Below are 12,117 nucleotides of genomic sequence, written 5' to 3' on the forward strand. Positions count from 1 at the left end.
GTATTCTATGTGTATACCTTTAAGACCCTGGTACTGTATTGTACCTTCAAATTTCTTATATCTAAAATTTATCAATTGTTCATAAAACTCCTAGGTGTATCGTAGTGGTAACTCCAGTGCTATATATCTAGTGTTGGTTTTTTACCTTTAATAACCTGGTACTGTTTGTGCCTTAACACCAGTGTTATATATGTGCTATCATTATATACCTTTAACAACCTGATACCGTGGTATCAGAAAAAATATTTTCACTCCTTTGTATTCTATAGGGATGACGCTAGACTTATGTATATTCAATTATATATATATATGACAATTCACATAATACATACAATGTTACACAGATAAAAATGTTGCTCAAAATAAAATAAAATTGGTATCATTAACCACTATTTGCATATGCATACATATAAAAAACTTGTTGTTCTAAAAGGCTACTAAGGTGAGGCTTTTGAAGTAGTATCAAGAAACTCCCTGTGTGTCTCGAATTGAACTTGTAGTTTGTATATACAATGTTGCAAAGAGATGTATAAAAAAGTTGTGGCCACAACTAAGTTCTTTAGATTTCTTTTGTGTCTCCAAATTGAGCAATGTTATGCTAATGTTGCACTCCCCCTAACCGGACTTCTGATCGTATCTTACCTCGTTGTATAGGGGTCTTGGGAAGCAGCTCGCTGCTGTTATACCTTAATGGAGGATCAGCGTCTCTCCGTTTGAAGTTCCCGGCGGCTCGCTTCCTCTCAGGGATCAATTCTTTAACTTCAAATATGTCACAGTATGTGGATAAATTTATATTCCCAGAACACACCAATGTGCTTGTAGAAGCAGGCTGCAGATTGGTAGAGGTGTGGCAGCTCACCCAAACTCTAGGTATCTTGATATTTGTATGATAATGTGTTCCCTCAGGTGCTGGGCTGGTCTCTCATAGGTGAACAATGGCAGATGGTGGGTAGAAATGAATCCACTCAAAGGATAAAAGATATATCCAAATTTATTTAAAAAAGCATAAAAGTTTAAAAACAACAGCACAATGATTGCTGATGAGAGTGGATAACAGGGTGTCCAATAATCACCCAATCATGCAACGCGTTTCACGGTTCACAGACCGTTTCATCAGGCATAAAATATCATAATTGATTATGATATTTTATGCCTGTAAAATAGCTTTCTCCCACTTGGTTCAGTGAATGGGACTTGCTGAGCCAGGTGCCACACAGGCAGAGTGTTCCACAGAGGGGGAGCACTGTTACAGAGGCATTGGTTTTCATTGTGTGCCATTAAGTGCTATGTGACAGACCCTTCGGTCAGAACTAAAGAGATAACTTTGTTCAGCTTCAAGAAGCATTCTAAATACAAGTTTGCTGGGATCAGCTCTAATTAAGTTTAGTGATAAAACATTCCCATTGTCTAATCAGACTGCTAGTGATAAGGTGGACTGCATTGTTTTATTGTGTGTAATGTTATCTGCTGAAGTAATGTTGTGGCCTGTAAAAGGGCGTTGTCTCTATCTAAATGTATCATATGTGTGATTGGGGATTTTATGCCTCCCCCTGAGAGTGTCTTTTTTGCATGTAACCTCAATAAAAAGCAGGCTGTGTGCTCCAGCACATCAGACCTATTCTGACCCTCTAACTTGCAGATTTGACTCATGTTTGTAGGGGACAGCTTTAATCACTACAGGGATTGCTATGTTTTTCATACTCCCTTAGCTACAGGGATTGCTACAGAAGGAAGAGGTTCACCTACTGGAGCCTGGTCGTAGGTCCAGGGCGCAGAGCAGACGGCGAGATACCAGCCCAGCAGCGGTGGTTCATAGAGTCTGCATTACTGATGGTGGCTACGCAGTAGTTATAGTGTCTACGGTGCTGCTGATCCTTTGGGGAGCGCTAGGAGCATCCTTTTCTACGGTCCAACTTCCAGCCAGCCTGGAGGCAACCGTAACAATAGATATATTATATTGAGCAGAGTATATCTTTCATTCTAATGGTTGCGAGAGTCCAGAACCTTAATCTTTACAATTATTTCACTTGACCACCAGGAGGAGGCATAGACAACCCACACTAGAGCTTTAATTATCCCTCCTACTTCCCTCTCTCTCACAGTATTTCTTTGCCTCGTAAAGGAGAGGGCAAGGACAGAGGTGTCTGACAAATTCAATTATTTTCTCCCTTAATGGACAGTTCCTGGAATAGAGGGATGTAGAAGGGTGCTGCCTGTTTGGCTAAAGCTTCCTAAGAGGTTTTATCTTTGTCATGCCTCAGCTGACGCTGAGAAGTTCCTAAGCCTCCTCCTGTTGGCCAGGCATAGTTACCCTTGAGCATAATCCTAATTGTCAGTGACATAGGAGGATTGTGTCCTGTAACAATCTCTCCCTATTAGTACCTCTTGAAGGGGGGTCTCCTATGGGGCTTAGTTAGTCCTTGATATTTAAGGTACCTTGATATTTAAGGTACACTAATCATGTCTCCTAGGAGACTAAGTTAGTCCTATATACATGAGACACACTTCTTATGACACTTTGGGGGCGATTTATCATTGTGCGGGCGGACATCGATAAATGCAGACAGCATATTCTGTCAGCCTTTATCATTGCACAAGCATTTCATGAATCCCGTACAGTCAGCCGTTACTGAAGCTATAACGGCTATTCTTCCTGCAGGTAAACGCAAAAGTAAGCATATTTCATCTGCCTCTTCTTCAAGGTGAGTTACCTCAGCTCAGCTTGCCTTAGATACTGATTTTTCTTCCTCATCTTCTGACGGAGAGGTTTCCTCAGATGTCTCTTCTGAATCTGACAAGGAGACGGAGGATATCCCCTTTCAGTTCAGGAAAGAGCACTTGCGTTCCTTGCTGAAGGAAGTACTAAAGACTTTAGGTGTACAGGAGTCTAAACCGGCTGAGGCAAAGCAGGTTGAAAAATTAGATATGATTATTTAGAACTAATTCAAAAGCTCTGGACACCTTTTCTGTTCCCTCCTTAGTGTCTGAAACAGTTTCAAGGAAATTGGATAAACAAGGAGTTCCTTTTTGTTCATCACCTACCTTTAAGAACCTCTTCCCTGTTCCTGAAGTTAATTTTCAAATGTGGGAGACCATTCCAAAGGTGGATGGCGGAATTTCTACTTTGATTAGGAGAACAACAATTTCTTTAGAGGATAGTACCTATGGAACGGAAGAGAGAGGGTTCTCCATTTCAGTTAGCATTACTGTGGTGGAAGGAGCGGCTGCCTTCTGGTGTGATTCTCTAGACAAGTTAGTGTCACAGGAATCTTCATTGGAGGAGATTCAGGACCACATTCAGGGCCAGATTATGAGCGCAAATGTTTGCACGTGAGCGATAAGGGGTTTATTGTGCTTTATCCTGTGATCCACCTTACTTGGTTTTTCACAAGGTGGTGTTACATATTGTCTGTGGTTTTCTTCCTAAGGTAGTGTCCTCTGATAACATTTATCAGGAAATTTTAGTTCGTTCCTTGTGCCCCTATCCCTATCCCAGGTCTCCTAAGGAAAGACACTCCATAACCTGGATGTGGTCAGGCATTGAAGTTCTTCTTACAGGCTACTACATTTTTTGTAAATTTTCCAGTCTATTTGTCTTATATTCTGGCAAATGTAAGGGTCAAAAAGCAGTGTCTTTGTCTTTTTGGTTGAAGAGTCTCATTCGCTTGGCTTACCTGGAGGCAAGTTAGCTGCCACCTGCTTGTTCCACCCATGCAGTTTCCACATTAAGGGCCTTCAAGAATGAGGTTTCTGTAGAGCAGATTTGCAGGACTGCACCTTGCTCCTCTTTACACACATTCACAAAATTTTACTGATCTGATGTTTTTGCCTCAACTGAGGCAGCATTTGGTAGCAAGTTCCTTCAAGAGGTGGCACCTGTTAAAAAGGTGCCTGTCTGCCTTGTTTCTTTTCCCACCCAAAGATTTTTTTGTGGACTTCGCAGCTTGGGTATTGGTTCCCAAGAGTAAGGTTGTGGACTCTCACAACCATTAGAATGAAAACATAATTTATTCGTACCTGATTTTGACTGCTTTATTTATTAGCAGTAAGTTGAAAGAGTGTTTCCCATTTTATCTGGGGTTTTCTCTGCCTAGATTTCTGAGGACTAGGACTGGTAAGACATGATATATTTTTTCCTGGTTTAATACCATGGATAACTTTTGCTGATTCAGTATTGTAACTAATGGTTATCTAAGTGTTCCATTAAAAGATAGTTAGTGTTTTAAAGATGTACAAGAGAACAGACTCTTCTTTAAATAGGGTCTATTTATAAGACTGTTCTAAGGTCTAGGTGACTTCAATAATGTGAAATTAATTCATTTAAAATGCTGTCAGTTGATTAATGACAAATTAGCTTTGATTGAAACTGCTTATTTGTTATTTATATAAATAATATAGTTCGCATTAAAGTGCGCTCAAAGAGACACTGATTATTTTTCTTGTCTGCAGATGACAAATCTTTTACACATCTGATTTGATTCCTGGGTTATCCAGTAAGTATGTAAGCTTCAGTTATGTTCTTGACATTCCAGACCATTAAAATAAATAAATAATATTTATTGTGCTGCTGCTGCTGGCTTGTAGCACTAGCTACTACTTAAACTTTATGTATGTTTAAGCTGCTCCATAGAAAACAGCAGACCATTGGGATTTTTGTTAACAAATTATTTTTTGTGTGCACATATCTATTGTCTACCTTGCAAACTTTGAATAGATTATACTAATTGAAGGACCATTAAATACAACAGAATTGCAAAATTAGCAAATGGATCATAAAAAGACAAATGAAAAAGCACTTTAGTTTGAATTTCAAGTGAGTAGTAGATTTTGTTTTGACAAACTTCATAGTTAGTTCAATTTTCCTTCCCACTGTATCATGTGAGAGCCATCAGCCAATATAAAATGTTTATACAGTAAGTATATACTGTGAATTCTTGCACATGCCCAGTAAGAGTTGGTGTCTCAGAAAGTGTGCATATAAAAGGAATGTGCACATTTAGATAATAGAAGAGTCATGAATCATGAATCTTCAGATCGATATGGGGACTTTCTTCTCTTGATTTCATATGCCAAAGGGAGTTGACAAATGCTCAACACCCACAGATTATATGATAACGGACACAGATCTACACATTCTCAGACTCAAAAAAACAAAATGTCACTGCACATGCCAACAACAGCGGCGCCCTTTTTTCTTTCATATGATGGGGAGAGTCCATGAGCCTTAACGCGTGGCATTCCTGCCACTAGAAGGAGACAAAAAAACACAAAAAATAACTTTTATTCCCTCCCACCTCCCTGTACTACTCAGTTTATTCTTTGCCAGGTGAAGATATAGATGTTCCTGTTTAAATCTATTAGGGGTTCTCAGACCTATTTGAGACCTATTCCCATTAGATGTGTTACTTCAAGATAATGGGGTACAACAGTACTAAGCTATGAGCAGGGTATTTCCTTATGGGATTTCAGCCATAACTACCCTCAGGTGTCACAGGGACATCCTTTAGCCTCCCCATATGGGACCATCAGTACTTCTATAGTGGCGTAGCGTGGGGGGGGGGGCAACAGGGGCGGTTGCCCCGGGCGCATAATTCTGAGGGGCGCTTCCAGCCTCAACTTAGCAAAGGGAAGAAGGGAGGCTAAAAATTCTGACAGGCCCCCAGCTCTGTTCTGCGACCCGTCAGGAATGTGGTGATGCCGCGACTAAGGTAAGGTGTCAGGACCAGACTTACTTATAGCCCTGTTTTTGCCTGATACTAGCAACATGCAAAATGCAGCTTAATTACGGTTCTATTATTACCCAACAATTAAGTTCTCTTCCAACAAAGGACCCAGAGCCAGAATGCCATGCATTGCCTGGGGCACTTTTTAAGGATCTCTAAGCAGAAGTGGGGGGGAGGAATCCTTAAAAAGTGCAATAAATCTCTTTCAAACCCGTGGCACTGGTGGCAGCATGGCTGGGCTCTGCCCTTCTGTTAACCCCAGTTACCTAGTTAGTGGAATGGTGGGGTGATCAGAGACCATACTTTCATGTTTGACCGGATTCTGATTACAACTTACGCCATCTTGTCCTTGCACAAAAAAAGTATATTTGTGACTGTTGACAAAAATGAGGCCTTGTTTCCTGTATTTGATTTTTCCCCTCCATGATCTTCCTAGGGCAGAAGTAGATTTAGGGATTTGTGTGCTGTCTGGCACCAGGATTGTGCTGCTGACCAGGCATTTCACTGTGTTTGTCTCCTATCAAAGAAGTCCTATGAATTCACAATCTTGAATCTATTTCTTGCTGGACTCCTGAGGTGTGGACTTTTACTGATTTTTATGGTTTGGGTGCTCATTGCCTTTTTTATTTACATTAAACCCACCCTTACTGCATTTAAAGTAAAAAAAATAACTATAATTTGTGTTAGTAAATAAATTTAACAGCACCCCCCTAAATACCATACACCCTCTCCCCATATATGTATGTAATGCTGGGTTGTCTGTCCCATGCACCTTTTATATTGATTACTTACAATTGTTATATTTATTAAGGTAGAATATATACCCCACTTTTATATGTCATTGGCACCCAAAAGACAGTCTGCCCAGCAGGGACAACCTTATGTAACAGCTGCCAACCTGTGTGTCCCCTTTTCCTCTTTTTAATGACTTACCAAAAACCTATTGCGCCACATATACAATATGGGTTGCTGCAATGTGGGGGTGGGTGCACCCTGTGGTCTGCAGTATTTGTACCATGAAGTTTTACAGATCAGGACATGTCACCACCAGATGGGGGTTAAGGGGGGCTTTCCCCCATGTGTAAAATGAGAATAAATCTTAAAATGTAATATTGTATATATTTGCCCAGCTCTGGAGAGCTGCAGACAGGGTTTGATCACAGGGGGATAGCACATAATGCTTGCAGGCTTCACCCACTGCCTCTTGTATTGCCAATATATTATTTTCATGGCTTTGTTTGTAAGGCGCTACTGATTAGCAGCTGCTTATGACAAGGGACATATTTTGGGTATATGGGTATCATCAGCAATAACTGTTAGTTATCCAGTAAAGATGGTTAAGGGAGCATTTTGTGGGAAAGGAGACAGTGTCCCTTGCTTTATGTGATCTACCAGGCTTGGGTCTTTGCTTGGTTTGTCCCAAATGTAAGAAGAAGCAGCATATCTAAAATGGGGTTGGGGGGGCGCAATACTTGCCTTGCCCTGGGCACTGACAACCCACGCTACGCCACTGCTTCTATCCTATATTCTCTGCTGTTACAATCACAGCACTGGATGGGCTCTCTACTGTATAGAGCTGTTTCTCTTTGTTGGTAAGCTCAGTTGAGGGGTGCTTCTCTCAGGTAAGTGTTACACAGAACTCACATAGCCCACAGAATATGTTGGACGCAAGCAAAAAGGGGTTTATCGCAGGTCTTTGCGCACATAGCAAGTAGAGCATATATTACAGGTTAAAAGTAAATGAGTTCGCTTGAGCACAATTGAATTCAAAGTGTGTCTGGATAGCGCGACTTCAGAGCTCTGGTAAACTGTTACGCGAGTCAAAAAAGTTACAGGTAAAGTTACACTCAAAACAACACTGATAAAAAAAATATTTAAAAATATTGCATAAAAATGTATAAGGGCTCAAAGATATGAGGTCTCAGATGTTAGAAATAAGGGCTTTAACATAGGGATATATATATATATACATGTCTAAATATCTATATATATATATATATGTGTGTGTATACATATGTATTTATGTATTTATTTGTGTAATTATGAATTACAGACATATATACAAATATTAACACAAAATACATATGTATACATATATAGACATATTTATAGGTGCATTGGAGTCCTTTTTGTGTTAAGTAGCTGAAAACATGTAAAATCATATTTATGCAATATTCATATTTAATAAAGTGTTTAACAATGTATTTACTGCAAATATTTCACTTCCCAATGTTTTATTTGTTTATAAATAAATATATATATATATATATATATATGTGTGTATATATCTATACCTATATTTAATTTTATATATATATATATATATGTATATATACATATACAGAGAGAAGTGCACTCACAGGAACGAGCAACTGGCTTAATACCATTATTAGCCTGTTCTATGGCGATTTACCACCTGGGTGCAGCTTTTTAGCCCAGTAATGCTTTTCACACAGTAGAACTTTCCTGTAGTATATCACTCTGTGTATATATATATATATATATATATATAGTATATATATATATATATATATATATATATATATATATATATATATATATATATATATATATATAGGTATAGATATATATCGATAGGTATGTTCCAAAACTTCCATCAGATATGTATAGAAATATGAATTTATGAATAAATAGAACATATCCTGTTATGTGAAGAACATTGGAATGTGAAATATTTATATGTCAGGTTAGCGGACTAGAGAAAATTTAATTGTTTTTGTGCGTGTGTAAGGATGTTTGGTTTTTTCCACTTTTCACGCTCCATTGAAGTCTATGGACTACGTAAACGTGGTCGCAATATTCAGACTTTCGACTTTCAGGTTAGCACTCGTGCGAAAACTTTTTACTTTCAACTTGTAATACACACGCAAAAAAACTCTATCTAGTGGAGTTAACGTGCGAGTGCAAACTACCACTCCACTCGTAATCTAGCCTATAGTGTTTGGAGAATGCTTTTTGATAATATACAATATAAAATGGGGGCAAGTTGACTCTCAGGACCATTTTTATTTCCTGAGCAGCTCAAAATTTGTTAAAGAAATATTTTTATTTTTGGGGTATACACCTTTAAGAAACCGGCAAAGTGCATTTTTCAGTTAGCGTTTGTCAGCGGTTGATGCCGGATAGCATCAGATTGGGTTAATTTTTTTAGATTATTTCACAAGGTTGTGCAGGATCTCATCTTCAACCCATAGAGGGTCAGATTACAAGTGGCGCGCTAACAGTTATGCACAGGCGATATTGGGTTTATCGCGGCTGTTTCTGAGCATCGGATGTAGCACTTGTATTATAAGTTGAAAGTAAATGCAACCGCTTGAGCGCAATTGAAGTTAACGTGTGTCGGGATAGTGCGACCTCAGAGCTCTGGTTAACTGTTTTGTGAAAAAAAAGCTGTCACAAAACACATGAAAAATGCATTGAAAAGTACAGTTACTCTCATAATAACACTAACACTACTTAAGAAAAATGATTGAAAAAAATAGAGATACATACATATACTGTACATGTCTAAAGATGTATATGTATTTATATATATGTTTATATGTGTGCACATATGTATTTATGTATTTATATGTGTATATATGTATTTACAGACATATATACACATGTAAACACATAAATACATATGTATAGATATATGGACATATGTATTTATGTATTTATATGTGTGTATATGTATTTATATATATGTTTATATGGGTGCACATATGTATTTATGTATTTATATGTGTATATATGTATTTACAGACATATATACACATGTAAACACATAAATTCATATGTATAGATATATGGACATATGTATTTATGTATTTATATGTGTGTATATGTATTTATATATATGTTTATATGTGTGCACATATGTATTTATGTATTTATATGTGTGTATATGTATTTATATATATGTTTATATGTGTGCACATATGTATTTATGTATTTATATGTGTATATATGTATTTACAGACATATATACACATGTAAACACATAAATACATATGTATAGATATATGGACATATCTTTAAGTGCATTGGAGTCCTTTGCAGATAAGTAGATGAAAACATGTAAAAATACATTTATTCAATATTCATATTTATTAAAGTGTTATACTGTGTATTTACTGTAAATATTTCACATTCCAATGTTCTGCATATAGCAGAATATGTTCTAAGTATTTTTAAAAAAGATATTCCTATATATATATCTGTATAATATATAATTATATATATATAATGGTAGCAAGAACTTGCACTCACTGGACTTTTTCAAACACCAAAAAAAAATTTAATGTGACGTTTCGGAGACAATGTATCCCCTTCCTCAGACCTGCAGAATGAGTCTCTGGGGAGGAGATGGTCAATGGTGGGTGCATCAACAAATAAATTTATAGTTCCAGGATGAGCACTCTCACTTCAAATTTCATCCGCCAGGGTGCTAGTAGGTAGTAGATAATGGTAACAAGAATTTGCACTCACTGGACTTTTTCAAACACCCAAAAAAAATTTTAATGTGACGTTTCGGAGACAAAGTATCCCCTTCCTCAGACCATATTATATATAGGTATAGAATCTAGATATATATTGTACCAAAATACCATCATATACAGTATATGTAGAAATATGTATTTGCATATACTGCTATGTGAAAAACATTGGAATGCGAAATATTAATATTTTCATGTCGGGTTAGCACACTTGAGAATATGTGATCAGTTTAGAGCCCGAGTAGGGTGTTATTTTTCCACAAAATGTTTTGCTTTTTGACTTCTATGGGGGAATACGTAATTGCGTGTGTGATATTCTAAGTTCGGCTTTTTATAAGCACTATCCGACTCCTGCAATTAAATACCGCTCCTCTTGTAATCTGGCCCAGAGTGTGCTGCAGGCTGTTTTTCCTGCTGGGATTTTGGCGCTCTTTTTCCTCTCTATTGCTGGTCGCCATTTTCAGCCTGCTGGGAGACGATGAGGACTCTTACATCATTTCTCTATTCTTCTATCGGTATCTTTTCTCCTGGAGGGGGTGAATACCCTAAATAACAAGAGCTGCTGAGGTGGTAATTTATTTTAAGGGTCTGTGTCTGTCTTCTTTTTTCCTCATATTGTTTCATTAGATTTGGCGTTTCTGAGGTGCATATTGCCTACTTATAATTGTGGTAGTTGTTTATCAAATCATGTTTAGACGTTTGGGGTTACTTAGAAATTACCTTGTTTTTGAAAGAAAAGCAAATAGATGCCCATTATCAGCAACTAGCTTTTCTGTTTTGCAATGGCATATTGTGTTTGCTATTCCACGTTTATCTAATTGATCATCAGAAAACCCTTTTGTAATTATGTTAGCACAGCTGAAAACTGGTGTGCTGATTAAAGAAGCAATAAAACTGGCCTTCATTAGTTTAGTTAAATATCTGGAGCATCAACAATTATGGGTTTGATTACAGGCTCAAAATGACCAGAAATAAAGAATTTTCTTCTGAAACTCCTCAATCTATTCTTGTTATGAGAAATAAATGGTATTCTATGCGAAACATTGCCAAGAAACTGAAGATCTCGTACTATACTGTGTACTTCTCCCTTCAAATACTGGCTCTAACCAGAACAGACAGAGGAGTTGGAGGTCAAAAGGACAAATACGTTAGAGTGTCAAGTTTGAGAAACAGATGCCTCATAGGTCCTCAACTGGCAGCCTCATTAAATAGTAACCGGAAAACACCAGTCTCAACATCAACAGTGAAGAGGAAATTCCAGGATGCTGGACTTCTAGGCAGAGTTGCAAAGAAAAAGCCTTATATCAGACTGACCAATAAAAAGAAAAAGATTAAGATGGGCAAAAGAACACAGACACTGGACAGAGGAAGATTGGAAAAAAAAGTGTTATGGACAGACAAATCCAAGTTGGAGGTGTTTGGATCACAAAGAAGAACATTCGTGAGATGCAGACCAAATTAAAAGATGCTGGAGGAGTGCTTGACCCAATCTGTCAAGCATGGTGGAGGCAATGTGATGGTCTGGGGTCATGGAAAAGTTTAGTTTGGCTCCTATTTGGACTCAATTATCTCTACTGTTACTGGAGTAAAGCGAGCTTTCCTTCCTCAGGATAAGAAGAACAGGCTGGGTAATAATTTGCATTCCTCCATAGATCAGAAGTCTTCCTCTTCCCAAAAGACAAAATCATCCTAGTCTTTCTGTAAACCAGAGTCATCCGGGGCCAAGGATTAGCAGAACAAAAAGTCCAATACCAATTTTAAATCTGCGTTAAAGGTGCAGCCCCTGATCCAGAAACTGTTAAGGAGGCCTGGTGTTGCCCAGTTCAGGACCCTTGGGGTTAAAAACAATTGGTTTCCAATCCAGGCTTCCTTGAGGATGATTCCTTCTGTCT

Source organism: Bombina bombina, chromosome 1, assembly GCF_027579735.1.
Source record: "Bombina bombina isolate aBomBom1 chromosome 1, aBomBom1.pri, whole genome shotgun sequence".
In the NCBI taxonomy this organism is placed as follows: Eukaryota; Metazoa; Chordata; class Amphibia; order Anura; family Bombinatoridae; genus Bombina; species Bombina bombina.